This window comes from Leopardus geoffroyi, chromosome C1 (assembly GCF_018350155.1).
Source record: "Leopardus geoffroyi isolate Oge1 chromosome C1, O.geoffroyi_Oge1_pat1.0, whole genome shotgun sequence".
NCBI classification, from domain to species: Eukaryota; Metazoa; Chordata; class Mammalia; order Carnivora; family Felidae; genus Leopardus; species Leopardus geoffroyi.
In genome coordinates this window covers 193113944-193134108 of record NC_059328.1, presented here as the reverse complement: position 1 = coordinate 193134108, position 20165 = coordinate 193113944, and the positions used below count along the sequence as shown (strand labels likewise).

Sequence of the window (20165 nt, the reverse complement as noted above, 5' to 3'; positions counted from 1 at the left end):
ATCAGGCAGTATGGGGCACGTACCCTCTGCGCCTCGCTCCCCTTTCTTGTGTTCTCCTCCAGGGTAGGGCTGTCTTCTGAAACCCCCCCACCCCCACCCCCCCCCACCTTGGGCAAGGCTGTAGCATCAAGGTGGCATGTAAGGTTATATGGATCTTGATTATATGTGCATGTCTACCCTCTCTGAGAAGAGGGAACTTGTCTTTTTCATTTCTGTATCTTGAGTAGTACCTGGCTCAAGAAGGGACCCAGTAAATCGTTACATACACCCCTCTTAAGTAGCTTCTATGTGTAAGGCACTGTGTTAAATGTTTGTGGAGAAAGTTTCCAATGCTACGCTGTTCAAAGAGAAAAACTGGTAAGTATATCAATGCATATTTAAATGAATTCCTTATTTTCCTTTGAATGAATGATCCAGAGTTATGCAAATAATTAGCAGTTGGGGGGAACCCTGTGTCAACAGCGGGCCATCTGGCAGTGTGAAGTCATAGCAGGTTGCTTCGCTTTGCTGCCACCACTCTGGGCCTGGGGCTTTCTTGTGGCTGTGGCCTTGGGTATAGAGACCTCCCCCTTCTCTGGAGTTCTCTGCCTTGTGTTCTGTTGCCATGGCAACAACCCACTTTTCATTCTGGACTTCCTGCATAGGAGAAGGGAATCTTTTACTACCAGGGCATAAACGAGGAGGGGTTATTCGAGAAGTAAGTTGACAAGGTTAATCATCAACCCATTATACTAGTTCCATAAATCCTGCTTTAGCGGTAGGGGACTTTTTTAGATGTTTGTGGCAGTCCTGAAAAATAGATTCGCTGTCCGGATAGGAGATTTGGGGTACCCTTTGTTTAGATATCTATGTGCCTGTTGGGATTCTATTTTTAATGAGAAAAATATTTTTGCTCTCCAAGTATACGGAAAACCTATTTTCAGTAATTCAGTGTATTAAAGACGAGAGCAAAATTTCTAGGAGGAAGGCTGAATGATCTTGCAAGGTGTGGAAGGCTGGGATAAAGCAAGATACTAACACCTGTCCAACTCTATAATAAGGCTGTTCAAATCTGTTAAGGGATTATGTGGAAACATAATAATGTGTCATTTGAATACTTTATTTGGAATAGAGTCACCTTTAAACAAAAGAAATTGCTAGCAGACTTGCTTTCTACGTACCTTTCTGTATCCAGGCCTGTGAGTGCAGGTGTCTCTTACAGAGACTGATTCACTGTTTGGGGACTACAGAAGTCTGATACAGAGACGCCATGTGCTCTAGGCAAGATGTCTTAATCTGGCTGTGTGAGCCCAGCCTCCTTGTAGCTCAGCAGCTTTTCCTTTTCTCCCAGAAGAATCGAATTTCTCTTTCTAGTTCAAATATGAGCTTACCCCTGGCCTAGGCTGAGTTCCTTTTGACTTTTTACCAAGGCAGCTTCTCTTTTCCGGTGTCCACCTTTTACGCCCAAGACAGATGGAGACCTTGCTTTGTCGAAGGGGCAGATCTCTGTTGAGTTTCACGGAACGATGCGGTTCTCTGTCTTATGCCTCCTCCTGATGCCTGGGTTCCCCTTCTCTCCGATATGCCTCGCAACTCCAGCCCATTTGTCTTCTCTCGAAGGAGCCAGACAAGATTCTCATTTATTCACTTGCAATCAGCTACCCACATCGCACAGAGATGCACAGCATGCGTGAGCATTATTTTACCAGGGGCATCGTATGCTCGGGCATGGGCCAGGGAGCGGTGGGGACTTGGCTGGCAGGCTTATCTGTGACAGACGTGATCAGTAGACAGTTTTTCTGTCAAAAATGAAGGTGATACTTTGCTTACTAGGCATCATTCTTGGTGGCTGCCCTGAGTGGGCCGTCATATTTCGTTCCCTATGACTCAGTAGGTAGCCATAGCCATTTGGATTGGGGGGCAGCTCATGGACAGATCCAATTGGACTTTGTGCGCTGGGATTCTTAAGAAATCCCAGTGAGGTAGTGACCAATGTGAGTTTGGAGTAGCCAAAGTGGGCCATGTCCAGGCTGTAGGTACAAGGGAGTAGGAATTAGGATTAAGTAGAAGCTGTTGGGTACAAAAAGGCAACACAGAGCATACAGAAAGAATAAACTAGTTAGTAGGCAAAGGAGAACAGAGTATACACACTAAAGAGGGGGAAGAGAAATACTAAGAGAGTCAGAGGGAGGTGTAAAGAGAAGAGTGGAAAGAGGAAGGTGGAGGGAGAGAAGGAGAGAGAGAAGGAAGTGGGGAGAAAGTTAGACGGAAGGAGGGAGAAAGGGAAAATCCTTAATCTGCTTCCATTCCATTTGGATTCCCATGGAGTAGCATAAACCAGTACTTAAAGGAACATTCCTTGAAGCCTGCCCATTTTGGTTCAAATCCTGGCTCCTTACTTGCTAGCTTTTAACCTTGGCACTTACTCTTTGTTTTGTTTTGTTTTGTTTTTACCTTGGCTTCCTCATCTGTATAGTGGCGAGAAGTACAGTATCTCCCTCAAAGGGCTATTGTAATTTTTCTTTTTTTTTCAACGTTTATTTTATTTTTGGGACAGAGAGAGACAGAGCATGAACGGGGGAGGGGCAGAGAGAGAGGGAGACACAGAATCGGAAACAGGCTCCAGGCTCTCAGCCATCAGCCCAGAGCCTGACGCGGGGCTCAAACTCACGGACCGCGAGATCGTGACCTGGCTGAAGTCGGACGCTTAACCGACTGCGCCACCCAGGCGCCCCCCTCAAAGGGCTATTGTGAGGAAGAAATCAGCTAACACACGTAAAGCATTTATCAGGGTGCCCGGCATGCTGTGTAAGTGTGATCTATTTTTATTACAGAAGATCTTGGTTTCAACAGAATGTCTCTCTTACTACCTCATGGGACTTCCTAACTTCAGTCCCCTGGCCCTCAATCTGAGTTGAATGCATTTGCGGGTATCTGCTCCTTATCATCAAAAACAGCTTAACTGCAATACCTTAAGGGTACTTTCCAGATTTTGAATCTTCTAAAAAGTCATATTTTCTTTGGCATTTTATAAATTTAGGATAAAAAGAGAAACTGTGGGCCTTGTGGGAACAGAAATAGGCAGAGTGAAAGAGGAGGCTTTCGAAGTGTGTACATTGTCCAAACAAGCCATCTCTCATTTGGGCAGGCAGAGTGGAGGGGGACCTTCCCCCCCCTCTGGGGTTACTTCTGGGGGCCGAACGCCACACAAACAATGATGCTTTTTCTTTTATGGCAGGTTTCCTCGCTTCTTCCGTATTGAATAGACATGCTCCCTCCAATTTGCTTCCCTCCAGCATATTGCTTCATTTTTACCCTAAAGCTTGTAGCCTTTACACTACTCACCTTGTGTGATTGTGTTTCAGGTGTTCTTACAAGGGCTGGCGACACAGTTCCACTTCCAAACCCTGAGCACAAAGCCCACGGAGGGATCCCACAGTGGCTAACACTGTCCCAGAAACCTAGCTTGTGTTTTGCCCACTCGGAGAGGAGACCCCTGCTGTGACAGCGTGCTGAAGGCCTGTATCGTTTGCTGAAGCTGCCTGGCCAAAGTGTCACAAACTGGGTGGCTTAACAGAAATTTATTTTCTCGGAATTCTGACGAGAGGTCTAAAATTGAGACATCGCGCCCTTCCGAAGGCCATGAGGCCGTGAGCGAGAGTCGGTGTTTGCCTGTCTCCCAGCTTCTGGTGGTTGGCTGACCATGTTTGGTGTTCCTTGTCTTCTGCTCCATCAACCTGATCTCGGCCTTCGTTTTCACGTTGGCGGTCTCCCTGGGCGTTGGGTGTATCTTTGTTGTCCTCTTTTTATAAGACGCCGGCCATATTGAATTAGGACCCATCTTGATGGCTGCATTGTAACTGGATTACCTCTGTAAAGACCCCATCTCTAAATTAAGTCTCATTCTGAGGTACCGGGGTGAGGACTCCAACATAACTTATTTTATTGACACAGTGCAACCCATAACACTGATATATCTGAGGAGTGAATGCTGAAATGGCTCCTGGGGTTGACAGGTGGGTGATTGGGTATAATGCTGGTTTCCTGATAATGGTGTTCTTGTGAAGTAAGCCCAGTGACTATAGCAATTGTAACTCATACCCTCATTGCTTAACACTCTCTTGCCTTTTGTAATTTCATACCCTCTTGGTTTTTCTCTACTGGGTTTTCTTCCTTAGAATCCTCGGCTGGACCCCTAAGTGTTGCTTTGCCTCGGGATCTGCACCTTGACTCCTCTTCTTCTCCATCCACATCCTTACTTTGGGGAATCTCATCCAGTTCTGTGGCTTTAAATACCATCGTTAGAGTCATGTCTCTCAAATGTATACCCCTATTCTTAAGCCCTGGTCCATTTTGGAAACCCACACTCATATACTCTGTTATGTATTGCTTTATAGTCATATTCCCTTAGATGTTGAAGAGGCCTCTCAAACTTTTAATGTCCAGCACTGAAATCTTGATTTTCTCCCGTAAATATGCTCCTGCCCCTGTGTCCTCTGTCTCAGTAAATGGCACCTCTGTGGCTAGTCTAGTCCTAGAATCCTTCTCGGCCCCTTGCTTTTCTCCTCCATTCAGCCCAACTGCAGACCTGTAGATGACGGTTGCTTTGAGACCTCCCCAGCGCCTGTGTACCTCTCACCATCCCTGTGGCCCCCATGGTGCTCCAGGCCTCCAACATCTCTTACCTGTGTGACCGCAAGAGCCTCCTAAATGATCTCCTTCCTTCTACTCTTGTTGGCCCATCCTTCCTGATGGTTCAGACTCATGTAGGTCAGATCCTGTTCCTCCTTTGCTTTAAATTCTCCACAGGCTCCTCATTGCACTGAGAAGAAAATACAAGCTCTTTCCTGTGACCAAGTAGCCCACAATGGTCAGGCCTCTGCCCACCACTCTCCCACTCCTTGTAGAAAGTCGTCCAAGTCCGTTCCTTCTTGAGGGCTCCCACTAGCTACATCCTCTTTCTAGAGAGCTCCTCTTTCACATGTTCAGTTGACTTTACTTCTTCTTGTCGTTTATGTCACAGCTCAAACTTTACTTCCCCAGAGAGGCCCTCCCTGACCACACAACATAAAGCACAACCACACCCCATGTATTTCCTGATTAATTTTAATCCTAGCACTTATTGCTGCCTGCTATGTTTTTATTTATTTACTGCCTGTCTCCTCCCACTAGAATAGAAGCTGCATAATAGTAGGTACATTGTCCTACTTACCCATTTTATATCCTTAGGGCCTGAAGCAGTGCCTTGCACAATTTAAGCATCAACGTGAATTTTCGAATGAATGAATGGACATTCTGGGCAGGAAAGGTGAAGGGAACCTATGGTTAGAATATGTACCACGTGTCAGGCATGGTTCAAGCCTTTACTGCCAGGATTCATTTTGACCTTCATAAAATCCTTTAAATTATGTGTTCTTTCCCTTTGACAGATGAGGAAACTGAGGCTTTGAGAGACTAAGGAGACTGATCCAACAGCTCATAAATTACAGAGCTGAAGTTCTAACTGGTTTCCACATGTTTTCTACTATGACATAAGCTGGAAGTGAGAAGTGCATCATATAACCGATGTTTCAGAAATAAAAGTGAAAGCAAGTGATTGAAAAGTATTAGGTACAATGGTTGCTTCTGGGTCAACTAAAGAAGCTACTTTTTTTGACCTAATCTTTCTAAAACTGAAAAGTTTAATTGGAGGATTAAAGATTTCCACAGTAGAAGTTGTGCTAAGGACAGATAACCTGAAATGGAAGTTTTGACTTTTAATGAAAGGAAACTTATTAAAAGCAAAACAAAAAAGTGGAATATTTTTATTATTATACTGTTTTGGGATTCAGGACCAAGAGACACATTGTATGTCATGATTGGTGGCAGTGGTAGGGGTGGGGTGGAGGGAGCGTGAATGGTTTTCCAACATGCTCTATGCCTAGTACAGTGCTACCTGGGCGTAGCACCATGGCAGGTGCTCAAGAATATTTGTTGAGTGAATGAATGGGGAGAAATAAGGTATGCAAGTCTTTGCCTCCTCCCGTGTGCTCTTCACAATGAGCAAAGGTGGGATGGGGAAACTTCAACTGGCTGGGTGACTGGAAACAAGTTAAGAGACCTCACCAGGTTGCATCAGCAAGCCCCGGTGCTCAAAGTGTGTGGACGTTCCCCTCCCCATTCGTAGGGTGCATCCCCCCCCCAACACCTGCATGCTTGTTTATCCCTCTTATGCCTGTGAGGGAGTGAAGACATGATGTGTTACTTTGTCAAGATTACCGACTCTCTCTTATTATCCTCTAATGACCCAGCATCCATCTTTTGTTGGTTGTGGTTATGTTTTGGGAGAGCATGATTTAATCCATGATGCAGTGCATTCTTGGTGATAATGAGCTATGAAGAATGGGGTCCTACTGTAATTTATTTCAGTATTCAATAGATTTCAAATTACTGTATAGAAATACCAGGAATAATCTCATGAATAAAAGAAATAAAGGGGGAATTTATGCGATCTTTACATTCCCTAAGGAAATAATTCAAGTACAAAAAGAAGAAACTAAATTTAGGTAATCAAAAATCAAGGTGTTTAAAGAAGAGCTGTTGTTTTGCAAGATCTGAAATAAGCATGTGGAATGCAGCAAAAAGTGGGAAGGGTGCCAGTTTACAGGAAGCCAGTAGCATGAACCAGTACAACTGTTTGCAGAGAAAATTATCCAGGTCAAAACAAAGTAGGTGATTCAATTTACAAAGGACATAAAAGACAATAGGAAAAGATTCTTTATATACCCAGCAGAAAGCACCAGGGAAGCTTTACCTCCTGATTAGATGTGGAGATGTCAGGGTAGGTAACACCAAAGACATATTTTAATGGAAAGTTGTGCTAACACTGGGATTGTAGGCCAGGTTCCCCAGGCAGTAGACTCTGCAGCAGATATTTGCATGCAAGTGTTTTGGGGGCAGTGCGGTGGGAACAGCCCCTGTTTGGAGGGTGAGGGGATTGAACAGTGATGCACCCACAACAGAGGCCTCAGGGGTTTTACCTGGAGCTCTGGAGCTGGGATGGCCCTTCAGAGATGTCCCAAGTTGAGACAAGGGGATGGGGCCTTTGTACCCCTATACCAACCAGTTAATCAGACGTGCACTGGTCCCAGGAGGGGGCATAACCTAGAGTAAGGCAGCTCCCTTCTGTAATTCCTGGGGAGGAACTTAGCTGTGAGCCATCAAGAGCTAACACTTTTGGCAGCTGGAGGAAGAGAGGGCTCAGTCTCGAAGGGGTGGGGCCTCCACAGAGCACCATAGTGTCTAGTCTCCTGGAACCAGCACTGAGGGCTTGAAAAGGAAAAAGATGATAGACTATTGCTTAACATAAGATACATACATTTTCTAAAGATTTTATTTTTGAATAATCTCTACACCCAACATGGGGCGGGCTCAAACCCACACTCCTGAGATCAAGGGTCACACGCTCCACCAACTGAGCCAGCTAGGCATCCCTGCATAAGATATTTTCTAAATGTGATTCTCTGTTGACCATCCACTTTTCCCGGGGTCACTACAGTAGCCTTACTACAGCTCTCTCTCACTTGCATGCTTGGCCCCCTTTAGACTACAGGTGAAACAGTCTGGAAACACAAATCAAATTCTCTCATATTTCTGCTTAATATCCTTCCTGATTTTCTATCTTTCATATTATAAAATCCCAACTCTTTGGCCTGCCCTTTAAAAATAGGATGGCCATATAATTTATTATGCAAACCAGGACACTTTTGAGAATAAAGAGCCTTATCAGTAATTACTCAGGGACAATGGTCTAAACGAGGACTGTTCTTAGCAAACTGGGATGGATGTTCACCCAACCTGTAAGCTTCCTGATAATATGACCACCCCTTACCTTCATTTCACCCTCTTTCCAAAGTCCACTCCCATTTGCCTTCCATTAGGTGCTAGACCAGAAGAGGACCCCAGGGCCCTTGCATTCATCACTTCCTTCTACTCACTTTTTAAGGCTGTCCCTCCCTCTTGCACTCTCCAGAGCTCAGCTTAAAATGCTCCTATTCAGAAAGGCTGTCACATTTATTTTCCATCACAGCACCTGTTTATTTTATCCACGGTCCTAACTACAATCTGAAATTACAGTCACTAGATTTTATGCTGTCTTGCATACCAATGTATCCCCAGTGATTAGCCCAGTGCTAGTTCATACATGTTTGGTAGTCAGTAAATACAAAGAAGTGAATGAAGGAAGAGCTTGGGAAATTGTTTTGAAACAAAACAGTGTGTGTGTGTGTGTGTGTGTGTGTGTGTGTGTGTGTGTGTGTATGTGTGTGTGTGTGTGTGTTTTCAATGAAATACCCAAAGACCAGCAAAGGACAAACACATCACCTATACTGGGAATTGTAGATGTGCCTGCTGACCCTGGAAATGTGGACATAGAAGAATGCGAAACATTAAACAATCAATTTGCAAACACCTAGAGGATCACAAGCTGCTGGATAATAACCAGCAGTTTAGCGATGAAGAGATATTGTCAGAACAATCTAATTTCCTTTTAAGACAGAGGGACCTTCATCAAAAGCATTTATTAAGTGTCTGCACACAGCCAGGAGAAGCCTGTCAGAGGTGGAGGGGCTTGTATTCATCTGTGAAGCATCAGATTTAATATGTGTCTTGACTTCAGCTAAAATCTGATTTTGTTTCTGCGATAATTTCCTTTCACAGGCCAAGCAAATATGAGTTATTTAAGGTAGAAAGCGGTAGCAGAAAGTTACAGGGGTGAGCCCAGAATAATTACCAAGGCCTTTAAAAGTTGCCAAAACCCTCATGATTCTAGGTGAAATCAGTTTAAAGGTGAAAAAGGGTGGCCTTTTGTTCAGATCAACTGAGGCTGACTTTTCAGCGCTCTGCCTCCTAACACCTGCTTGTCCTGGGAAACAGAGTTGCCCTCAGATTAGCAGCTGATTTATTCTAGGTGCATTTGGAATGGTTACTGAATGCCCCTCTCCGAGAGAGGGTCCAAATGAACTATTGGAAGCACAAACTCTGATACTGATTCACACACAAGCATCAAGGTCAAAATTGTAGGGTAAAAGTAATACCCTTGCAGGGATCCAAAAGCCACATGGATGCTCCCAGATACCGGTGCTAGGCATTGTAACCTTGACTTCTAGACACAGACAACATTTTGGGCCGAGCTGACACAGACTCAGCCTAGCATCCAGCCACACAGACCATGCATATGTGTGAATTGAATACAAAGCAGCTGAAAAATTCCGCAAGAAACACTTATGAAATCTTAAAGGTAAAGTCCTGGGAGATGGGACCCTCAGACATAATTTAGGGGTACGATTTGTCCCAACTGTGGGGATGGGCAGGTCACCAGGAAAGTCTCGTCGGCCAATGAGAAGTCCACATCAGAGAAGTCACTAGCAATACCAGGAAACTGGCCTTAGGGCAGCACTTTATGCTACACAGATTGAAGAGCGAGACAGGATCCTAACCCTGAGAAGCCTCGGTTTGGAGAATATTGAAAAAATGCCTCACATCTATCCACAGGGGGATAAGGTGGTGGCAGCTTGGTTACCAGAAGAAGCCATGTACAGGATTGATGATAGGAGGTCAAATGGGACTTAATGTTTATTCACGGACTGAACTTTTGTGAGAATTTATTTGTGGGTGGGTACTGCAGTGGCTGCTGGGATACCGTGTAAACAGGACGGATGCCATCTTTGTTTTCATGAAACTTATAGATTCCAGAGAGCCTATAGGGATTCACCTGAGGGGTCTTCATATTTCTGGGCCTTTGGAAAATCATGAAATTTGAGGAATAACTGAACCTGTGAGAACAGAGATTAAGAGGAGTGGGGACAGCTGGTATTAAGTAATTCAACTATCCAGTGACAGAAGGCTGCTTTGACAGAGAGACTAGAGAATAATTTCACAATCCATTTTATGTTTGGGGTGTATCATTGTCCTGGAGAGGGCACAAGATATTTGAATGTTTGCCAAATTCCATGGTTTCAGGAAGGTTCCTGTCCTCTGTATCAGTCAGGAGTGTTCAATACCATAGAGTAGAACCTCCTTTCTCTCTATTTTGCCCTCTTGATTTTGGTGACACCATATGTCCCTCGTCATTTGCCCCTTCCTTTACTCTCTGTTCCTTCTCAGCCTGTTTTGCGGGAGCCTTCTCAGCTGCTCGGCCCATCGGTGGGGGTGTGTCCCAAGGCTTATCCTTGTGTGTGCTGCTTTTCTAATTACTGTCCTCAGTGACCTCATCTAGTCCAACGCTTGTGGCATGTGCATGTGACCCCCAACCTATTCTGCAGTGCTGACCCCTCCCTAGGACTTTAGGCCCATGTGGCCTCCCACACACTTGGCCTCTCCCTGTCCTAACGGATGGACATCCCAGACTCAAGCAGCCCGGCCCTCAGGCCTGCCCTTCCCCTGATGTCTTCCATCTTGGTTCATCCAGTGACTGAACAAAGATCTAGATATTACCCTGGATTCCAGTCTCTCCTTTGACTCCACACGTAACTCATCCCAAGACTGATTATTTCTTCCCCTAAACCATATTTCTCTTAATCTTAATTACTGTAACCATGGCCCAAGCTACATTATTGCAGGAGCTTCTTAACTGATTTTCTTCTTCCACTTTTGACCCTTGAAAACTGCTCTATGTCTGGGAGAGCCAGGGTGGCTCAGTCGGTTACGTGTCTGACTTCCGCTCAGGTCATGATCTCACAGGTCCTGAATTCAAGCCCTGCGTCGGGCTCTGTGCTGACAGCTCAGAGCCTGAAGCCTACTTTGGATTCTGTGTCTCGCTCTCTCTCTGCCCCTCCCCTGCTCATGCTCTGTCTCTGTCTCTCTCTCCCTCAAAAACAAACATTAAAAAACAACAACAAAACCATGTCTGCCACCAGCGGGATTCATTTAAACATCAATCACATTATGTTAGACTCTTGTTTCCAAAAAGTGATAACTAGGGGTTCCTGGGTGGCTCAGTCGGTTAAGTGTCTGACTCTTGATTTCAGCTCAGGTCATGATCTCATGGTTGTGGGATCGAGCCCCGTGTCGAGCTCTGTGCTGAGCACGGAGCCTGCTTAGATTCTCTCTCTCTCTCCCTCTAACTTTGCTCCTCTCCTCCTCTCATGCATTCTCTCTCTCTCTCTCAAAAATAAATAAATAAATAAATAATAAAATAAAATAAAATAAAATAAAATTAAATTAAATTAAAAAGCGATAATAGCTCACTTAGTGCATTTGACATGAAAATCTTAATTCTTTTCCTGGCTTAAAAGCCCTCTGTGCTCTGTACCTCCTCTCGCCTAAGTTAAATCTTTCTTCAAGAAGGAAGGCTTCCCTGGCCATAAAGCCAAAGTAACCACAGAGTTACTCTTTATCACATGCCCTTTCAGCGGCCCTGTGTATTACTGCTAGCTGATATTTTTATTCTTTTATTGACTCATTTATTTATTTGTGGTTTGTGTTCCCAGACTGGGATGCAAACTCGAAGAGAGCAGGGACCTTGCATCCTCAGAATTTGGAGCAGTACCTGTTATAGAGCAGAAGTTCAACCACGATCTGTGGAATAAATGAGTACGTGGACGCCCGAAGGGTGGTATTACACCATCCCGTCATGCTGTGCCCTCTCCCTGAATTGAGTAAGTGTAACACTTGGCTCTTGCTGTGTTACAAGTCACCCGAAGTTAATGACTTACCACGACAGGCATTTGCTTTTGCTCACAGGTCTACGGCTCAGCCGGGCAGTGCTGCTAACTTGGGCCAGGTTTGGTTGATCCTGATTTGGCTTCCTCGGATCTGTGGTCAGCGGGCAGATGGGCCAAGGGCTGCTAGGTCTAGGAAGGCCTCACTCAGAAGTCTGGCAGTTGTTTGGCTCTCAGCGAGAGTGACAGGGGGACCGGGGCAGTGTCTCTTTCATCCAGCAGCGCAGATGCTGGTGGTCCAGGTCCCCCCAGGACCACGGTGGTCCCGTGGTCCAGGAGAAAGAGCACAATCATAGGTCAACCACGGGTCCAAGAGAAAGGGCACAAGTGCTCAATGCCTCTTGAGGCTGAGGCTTAGAACTGGCACACCATCACTGACCCTATATTCTGTTGGTCAAAGTGAGTCACAAGACCAGTCCAGATTTACAAGCGCAGGGAGACACTTACTGGCGGGAGGAAATGCAACGTCACGCTGCAGAGGTGTGGCTTCGAGGAAGGGTGAAGAGTTGGGGACATTTTTGCAATCACTCTACCACATTAAGAACGATGACAAAAATGGTCACTGCATCTTGCTACCTTCTCCTTTCCGGACAAGCACGTAAAGAGCATGTATAGGGCCCAGAAGCGCTTTTCCTTCAGTCCACAGAGGGTGGGTCACAAGATCCAACGTGTCCTTGGCTGCATAGCTGTGGTGACAGGAGTGGCAGGAACCGGCCCCTGGGCACACTGCTGTCCACACAAATGTGCAGACTCCTCTGTCGCCGATGGGAGCCGCGGGACTCTGGTCCTTCCTGATTCTCCCGCACTGTCATGGGTTCACCACCTAATTCCACACTGCATGTAAGGCAGGGCCTGGGAAGGTGCTAGTGCCTCTGTGAACCCGCCACAGGGGCTGTAAACATCTGGGCTACCTGTTGTGCCAACTTGCATGCATTTGGTGAGAAACAGTGTGAAATCGAAAAGTGCTCCTTTTTTTTTTCCCCTTGGAGAACACTCACATGACTCAGAATCAAAAGGCCTTGACACAGGCATCTTAAGAAAACTCCTCAAAAAGTGAGGAGAACGGTATGCTCAGCTTTGTCCGCGCCTTCCGAGCACAGTGGTCTGTCTGCATCCTGAGAGGTTCAAGGCTAAAGCAAAAAGAGCAAGTGTTTGTTCCAACAGGTAAAGTCTTTTTCAAAAAATGCATACGCTGTCCTGACCATCAAAGTTATTCACCGCACCTCGACGATCTGAAGCTTGTCACTGAATCACGGGATCCAGATGCGAACTCTAGGGGTTTGACCATTGTTGCAGGTCCCCCACTTGGTGGCAAAGAGCTCCCCTGTCCTAGCTCCTTGTCTGATTCCTCTCTCACCCTCCCAGTTGCCAGCTCAGGTTTAAGAAGTTCTTTCTCCACGCTCAGATGCCGATGACAGTGTTTGATTTGAACATATTGATTCCAGGCAGGTGACAGTGGACATAGTAATTCAGCTGGACAAATATTTAGATCAGTGAAATGTCCTTTGGAATCACTGGAGCCAAATGTTTCCTTTTCCCAACCATTTCACTCGGCGACCTACCTCCCCAGCACAGAAGATTCAAATTCTTTCTAAATTTCATCTATTAAGAAAATACTTCTAGGCTCTAGCTACATGATATCTCCACTGGGAGCCTTGTTCTTCTCCATGCACTGAGCAAATCGAATCTGAAACAGATTGAAATGACTCAGCAGCAGGCCTCGGGCCTCTGTGTCTACCTACTCGTGCAGTTCACCAACCTTCAGGGCCCTCTTGCCATCCAGCCTGGAAAGAAAGGAAAAAAGTCAGTGGCCCCATTCTACTGCATTTGAAACTCTTCTTGCTGCCCACAGACACATTCCTGAAGGCACCAGTCATGGATGAAGAACTCCACTGGGGTCAGAGTTGGATCCCACGAGGCTGTCTGGGACTTGTGGGGGAAGCAGCAGAAACGCAGTGTTCTTAGCGCCTCTTGCTTATGATTCATGGCTCTCCACCCTGAGCTGCGAGACGTGCCCACATTCACCACAGAAGGAAACAAACTATGAGCTTGGAGGGCCAGGGAGGAAACCAGAGGCATGCCTGGGATGATTAGGCACATGAAGAAACACTGTGGAAAGCTTTGCTCGTCCTCCTCTCTGGCTGGAGATGCACAGAATACAATAGATAATACTGGAATGTGGCAGATGATGGGGCTGACGTTGGATGTCTGTGTACAGTGAAGGCTTTCTGTCATCTTTGCTGGAGCAAAGGAAGGCTCTGGATAGCACAGGTGGTTTCATGATGGAACAAAAGGGCCAGTGTGGGCATAGTGATTAGGAAGGGCTTCCTAATTCTCTACGTGGAGAGAGCCCACTTCTCTGGACCAATGGAAGCTAAGGTCCTTGATGGTGCCCTAGTTACTGACCTCTTATCACTAGGACAGAACCAGCATGACTGGTTCTGATAGGTCAGATATCTCCTGACATCCTTAAAAAGGGACTAGGATATTTGGTGCGTGGGCATAACGAATAGATGAGCAGGAATAGGTACCATTATGTTTGGGACTCACATCTCCACCAACTCCATGAAAGTTTGCAAAGCTCTTCTCCATCCTCAGCACCCTTTCACCAAAGTGTAGTCCTGAGAGTGCCTCAGGGGTATCTTACAGGGCCCACACATCAGCCCCAGCCTCTGACCTTAATGACCTGGTTGGCCTCTGTCCTGGCATCCACTACTCCCCAGCTACACAGGCCTTGACAACTTGGCAGGCTTTGGTAAAAAAGAGGAGAACCCTTCTTCCGTGTGATGATCAGCTACGGAAGATCCTACAGCAGGGTGGCATACGCCCCCGGTTATGATAGGGTTTAATAAGGGTTTGTTTCATACACTGAATTCTTTCTCTCCCTGGCACATGCACATGGAGCAGCTGGGATGGGGTCGTCCAACTACCTGCAACCAGTTTGAGTCAGAAGCATGACTTCTCCCAGACTTTTAGCACGTGTTGCTGAATCTGGTTTACACTCCAGGCTCTTCCCGTCACTGTGTGGCCTTTCTCGGGTGCCCTGCTTTCCCTCCATGCAAACTGACTCAGGGTGCCTTCCCTTCCCCACTTCCTCCCATTCCACCTGCTATGCCCATATGTTTGGATCCCGATTGTACACAGAAATCACATGCTCCCTTGAGGTCCCCTCAGGCCCCAGGTAAATCAGTTGGCATACATACCAGCAGGGATGGGGGTGTCTCCTGGCCTCATCTGCCAGCCACACGCAGACCTGGTTCCAGTGCGGTGGAGAATTTTGTAATTGTTCCCATTCCTATTTGCTGCTTTGTCAGTGGTTTCCTGGTGTCTGAGTCACTGCACTCACAGGGCCACCAGGGTTGGCTCAGTCAGGATACCAGCCGCACGGCATGTCCCAGGGGGCAAGAGCTGTGTTGCCCGTGAGATGCGATGCAGGGTTTGGAAAGCCAGAGCAAGGGCAGCTGAGGCTCAGGCGCTGGTGAGATCTTGTTCAAACCAGGTTGGCCTAAAAAGGGTTGCAGATCCAGGGATCCAGAAGTGGTGCTGAGATCAAGCAAATGGTGTCTGGTGGTGATTTTCCTAAACATCGACGATTGTCTACTACTTACCTGCACAGGCCAGATCACGCTTGCTCTGCCGATGGGCCAGGCTGATGTAGAGGACCAACACACCCCAGACAGGTGTTATCCAGTGGCTAAACTCCCCCCTTATGCTTAGGGGGCTGTTCGTAAGCACAAAGAGAACCAAAGACTTTAGTTCCTTTGTAGTGTTGGGCTTAACATAGCAACTAACAATATTCTACCCGGAATGGAAATTGGGGATTTTCTCTGCAGATTAGGTTCTTTTGCATTTCAGCTGCATACACAGTAGCCCCCCACCCTCATAAGTGGGAGAGATGACAGGCTGGGCATTCTGTTATTGAAGCAAAAGATAATCACTTCTTAGTGGACTCAAGTCTCATCCTCCTTTTCACACAGACACTTGTTTTGTATTTTGCTTTCTTTTTCCACTGTCATCCAGGGGGGTCTCTGATACCTCCTCAGTGTCACCCTTAGATCTTCGCACACCTGTTGTGCGTGACCTATAGCTGCTTAGGGGAAATGTGACTTGGGTGGCCTGCAAAAAATGAGCTAAAGGTTATTATCTCCATTTCTAGCTCTACAGCTGAGCAGCAGCACCACCACTAACCGACCAACCAATCGTTCATTTAATCATTTAATTAGAACCTACTGTGTGCCCATCACTCTCCTTGGCCTTGTGGACAGACGTGGCATCTGTCCTCCAGTTGCTCAAACATCAGTTGAAGACACAAAAGTTACCCCTGTGAAACAGCTAGCAATCCCCTAAGAGCTCGACAGCACAACAACCCTGAACAGAAAAGAGGGAGAGCTCAGGGGAATGAGAGAGCCTCTTCAGGAAGGAGATGGCATGAGAGGTAGAAAGAACCTGAGTCTCAGCAATTCTTGTGCGTCTATGTCCAACAGGGAGAAAGTGAGACGCGATGGCACTTATTACAGCCCAGCGTTGAGTACCAGTGGCACTGATGTGGTTACTAAGGGGTCCTGGGTGCCAAGGCGGGGATTAGGAAGGGAAACCAAGATGTTTAGGCACGTGCATGACTTTGAGAATGAGCACCTCTTTAAATTTGGTGTCTCTGTGTCCTCGACCTGGTCCTATCGTTCGATGGGTCCTGTCACTCTGATGCACACGCTCTCTTTCTATTTCATTCTGTAGCCCCACCTCCTCTGTATTTCTCTTTTTATTAGTATCTTCCTCTTTCCTGGCTGTTTCTCTCCATTCTTTCTCTTCTGTTCCTTTCTCCTTTTACCAGTCTGTCCCTAGTTCCCTTTCAGCGCCCCTCAGTGATGCTCCAAACATTTCTAGATTCTGAAGTAGGCTGTTGTGGAGAGGTCATTGAGTGAGCGTAAGCAATGGCTGTGACCTGCATTAGCATTCTTATTTTTAATACTGTGGTGACAATAATACTGTTTTGTATTAGAACCTGTAAGTCTTTGGATCTGGTTCCCAGGAAAGTCTAAGTTCTTTCTATGTAAGAACTCCTTTCTAAAGGAGTAAGGTGATTTAAGTTGCGTGGAAAAATTAACTTTAACAAAGGGAGATATTCTTAGCCAACTAATGTTTCCAAACATCTTCCCTTTGGAATATAAGCTCCTTGGTTATCTACCTGGTTCTCTACTGACCCCTCTCTCTACTTTATCTCCAGCACCTAAAATAGGGCTTGGTACACGTGACGTGCTTAATACATGTTTGTCAAATAAATGAATGTAGAGCTTTAGGAGTCGAAGGGGTTAAAATGAGGGAGAGGCTGAGGCACAAATAATCCCAGGTATGGGGCAAAATTATTAAAAAAAAAAAAAAAGATGCAGTTTGAAATGGAAGCTGTGTTAAAGCTCGATATCCTTGACCTCTGCAGTACTAATTGGCATATAAACTTGGTCTCATCATGTAACCTTTGTCTATAAAAGGGATGAGAAACAATGTGGAAGATCTATCTGCTTAAAAAAAAACCCTCCCTTTCCTTTTCAAAGTGCGGTTTGGGTGGTCCCATCGGAAGTGACTGTATTTGGTTTGGATTTTGAATTTGTTGCCTTTCTACCACTTTTGTCTCCACTTGGTACCTGGACGACCCTTTGATCAGAGCCTCAGAGGACTAACCGACGTATAGACGGCATCAGTGAAACAAAGCCTTGCTTAGGAGCTTTGGGAATAGAAGTAAGTTTCTCGTCCTCTTTTTCACAGTTGAAGCCTGTGTTTTCTTAGTTTTATTCTGTGTTACTATTGGTTACAAGCATTTAATGCACAGGTTGTTCCTTTGGTTCCTGCGCTCCTTCCTTCATAGTCATAATGTCTTGTTAAATGACATAAATCAGCTGAGCGGGTGGCCTGAGAATCAAAGTCTGTATGGCCTACAAGGAAGAGGGTAGATCATAACCCCAGCCCACCCCACATTCTCTGGGCCCCTCTGGGTAAAGTGCTGGGTATTTGCTTGGTAGAGTTAAGGTATTCAATAGATGCTCATGCTTTCCTTTTCCTCAAGAAGGAAGGAGGAAGCTACCTTTGGATGCTGAAGTCTGATTTTGTATAAAGAACTGGGTTATCACATCTGAACAATCTTGGAGGTCTTTACCCTGCCTTTTGTGCTTTGCTCACTGGTATTCAACATTTTTCTTTTTCCACTTAGTCAATTCCTTCCCCTCCATCTTGGCAGTTGCACTGACTTACTTTTCTGAGCCTGAAATGGTGAGAGGGATGGGAGCAGCAAAGAGGAGAGGAGTATGTGGGAGGCCACTCTCTGACATGGAAAAAAACATAAACATAGCTGGGAGACTGATCCATCCGTGAGTGTGAACAGTGGTAGAAGCAGGTGATTGCTTGAGGTAATCTCAGAAGGTCTCCATCTTTAAGAGTGGGGGTCGCAAATTGGCACCCCGGGAGTCAAATCCAGCCACAGACATAATCGTTTAGCCAGCAAAGGGTTTGGAAATGTTCTTTCTGGGTCAAGACTAGAAGAGGTCCCACTCCCTATTGTCTTGTCCTGGACAAGTAACATGCTTATGCAAATCTGCTTACGCCGTCTTTCTAAGTGAACTTTAACAGTCCAGACTCGAAATCAGTTGAAGCTCCTTGATGGAGGCTCTCCCACGTAAAGAAGACCTACACCAACTCATCACCAGCTCCCTTATTCCTCATCTTGGTATTTCCCAGAGTGGTTTAGGCCATGATCACAAAGTTCGAGGACCATATCTGCAGACAGTCACTGCAAAAATTAACATCCTGATTGACTGCTAGAAATTGTCTGACTCCATGTTTCACAGCCTCTCCTTCTACTTTTCCCTGCTATTCTAGATATGTGACAAGCCAAAGTCTTTCTGTGTCAATCTTCACCGTGTTGAGCTCTGTTGGAAGCCTCTGGGAGCTCAGTGTGCAAAGGAGATAAGCCAGGGGCATGATGCTTGTTTAACGGTTCTCTCTGTAGTGTCCTTGTATTTTCAACTCCTTTTTTCTTGCCCATTTCCTTGGCCTTTTATCATAAATTCCCTGTGTTGTTTCTATACCACTCTTGGCAGAAGGACCCACTGTATTCCTTTATTAGCTCGACTTTGCAAGGAAAAGGACGCCAGGGTACCATTTGATGATTTTTCTCGGCTAGATTCTGGACACTCATATTTATTGGACCATCACATTTTAATACCTTTACATATCATCCTTTTGCCCCTTCCAGAAGCTAAGCTGTTCTCTTTTTTGTGGTCCTTTGTTTATCCCATTACAGTGTTGATGTCTACTTTGGTGTCAGAGATGGACCTCCCTAATGTCTCGCCACCTCCTTTTAACTCCTGCATGAGAATGTAGAACCCCAAACACTGGGAAGTTTCCATGGAAGGCCGCTTGATTCTCTCTTAAGGATACCACAGAGGGGATTTCTACGATCACAGAATATGAGGGTGGGTTCCAAGACCACTTCAGTCTACTCCAGCTTAAAAAAAATATTTTAATAAGTTTATTGGGGGAGTATTCTTGGGATCACCATCGTTGAGGGAATAATAGAACAGGATTGAGCAGAGGGGGATGTTGAACTACAATGCCGTCATGGCATATTTCTACCATTTTTTTAAAATAGGGCACTCCGAAGCTGAATGTATTTTCAAAGATATCTCAAGTCAGGCAAGGGAGCCACATGGATCAGTAAATTGCTGTGGATGCCCTCGGGAAGGGGGCATGACCTTGGCCATATTCCAGCCTTTAGATTCTGAAAATGTGTTAAAGGATGTGTTTGGCCGTTTATACAAAGGAGTCTATATATACCCAAAGTGCATACCCAAAGCCCTCAGGATGTGATGCCTCACTCAAGTTTTCTATGATGATTGCCTTGAAAATATTGTCTGTTGATGACACTTGTAGGCACACTTATTAGTAACGAAGTATTCATCTCAGCTAGAAGCGAGGGGACAAAGGGAGACACAGCATGCCAGTAGGTAAGACTGGACTCCAGAGAGGATGACAGGGGCTGGGGTGGGGTATGAAGAACGAGGCCTCACCTTGCAATACTCCTCTCAGAATGGAACCTGCTCAATTTTTAATTTTCTGCCTTGGGCATGGAACATGCTTTGTTTTATCTTTAGCTTCTGCTTCCAGGGGTCAGAGTATTTTCTCAGCTTACCTTTTCCAGTGTCTCAGGCTGTTCACTCTGGGGTGCCTTGCTTGTGGTTTTAACCTTTTATCTTTCTTTGTGATGGTTGTTTTGAGTTTACAACTAATCAAATATTCCACGGGCACCCTGGGGTGTGACCGGTCAGTGAGGAGCCGGAGACAATTCAAAGCCGATTTCCCACTCTCCAGTCTCACCGAGTGATTTGAGGGAAGGAGGGAGCTCCTAACACATGGAGTGTGAATTGTGTGCATAAGCGACTTGAAACCCAGGCAACCTTCAGCTCAGGACTTCCTGTTAATCAGCTGGGTTTTCTGGCA

At 45.8% G+C, this 20165-nt stretch overlaps 2 long non-coding RNA genes across 3 annotated transcripts in view; one reads left to right on the top strand and one right to left on the bottom strand.

The window, feature by feature from the left end:
- Positions 1-637: 637 nt before the first annotated feature.
- LOC123599376 overlaps positions 638-20165 on the top strand; it is a 39360-nt gene continuing 19832 nt past the window's right edge. Inside the window, exon 1 of the long non-coding RNA XR_006713116.1 lies at positions 638-697. This is a non-coding gene — a long non-coding RNA (uncharacterized LOC123599376). The remainder of the gene's footprint in view (positions 698-20165) is intronic.
- On the bottom strand, positions 3899-13832 carry LOC123599375. 2 transcript variants are annotated; one of them, XR_006713115.1, is made up of 4 exons: positions 11673-13832; positions 5192-5298; positions 4665-4801; positions 3899-4265 (listed from the first exon to the last, which is right to left on the bottom strand). It is a non-coding gene; the product is annotated as an uncharacterized LOC123599375 (long non-coding RNA). The 2 variants fall into 2 exon arrangements; XR_006713114.1 differs by having other exon boundaries at positions 3899-4801.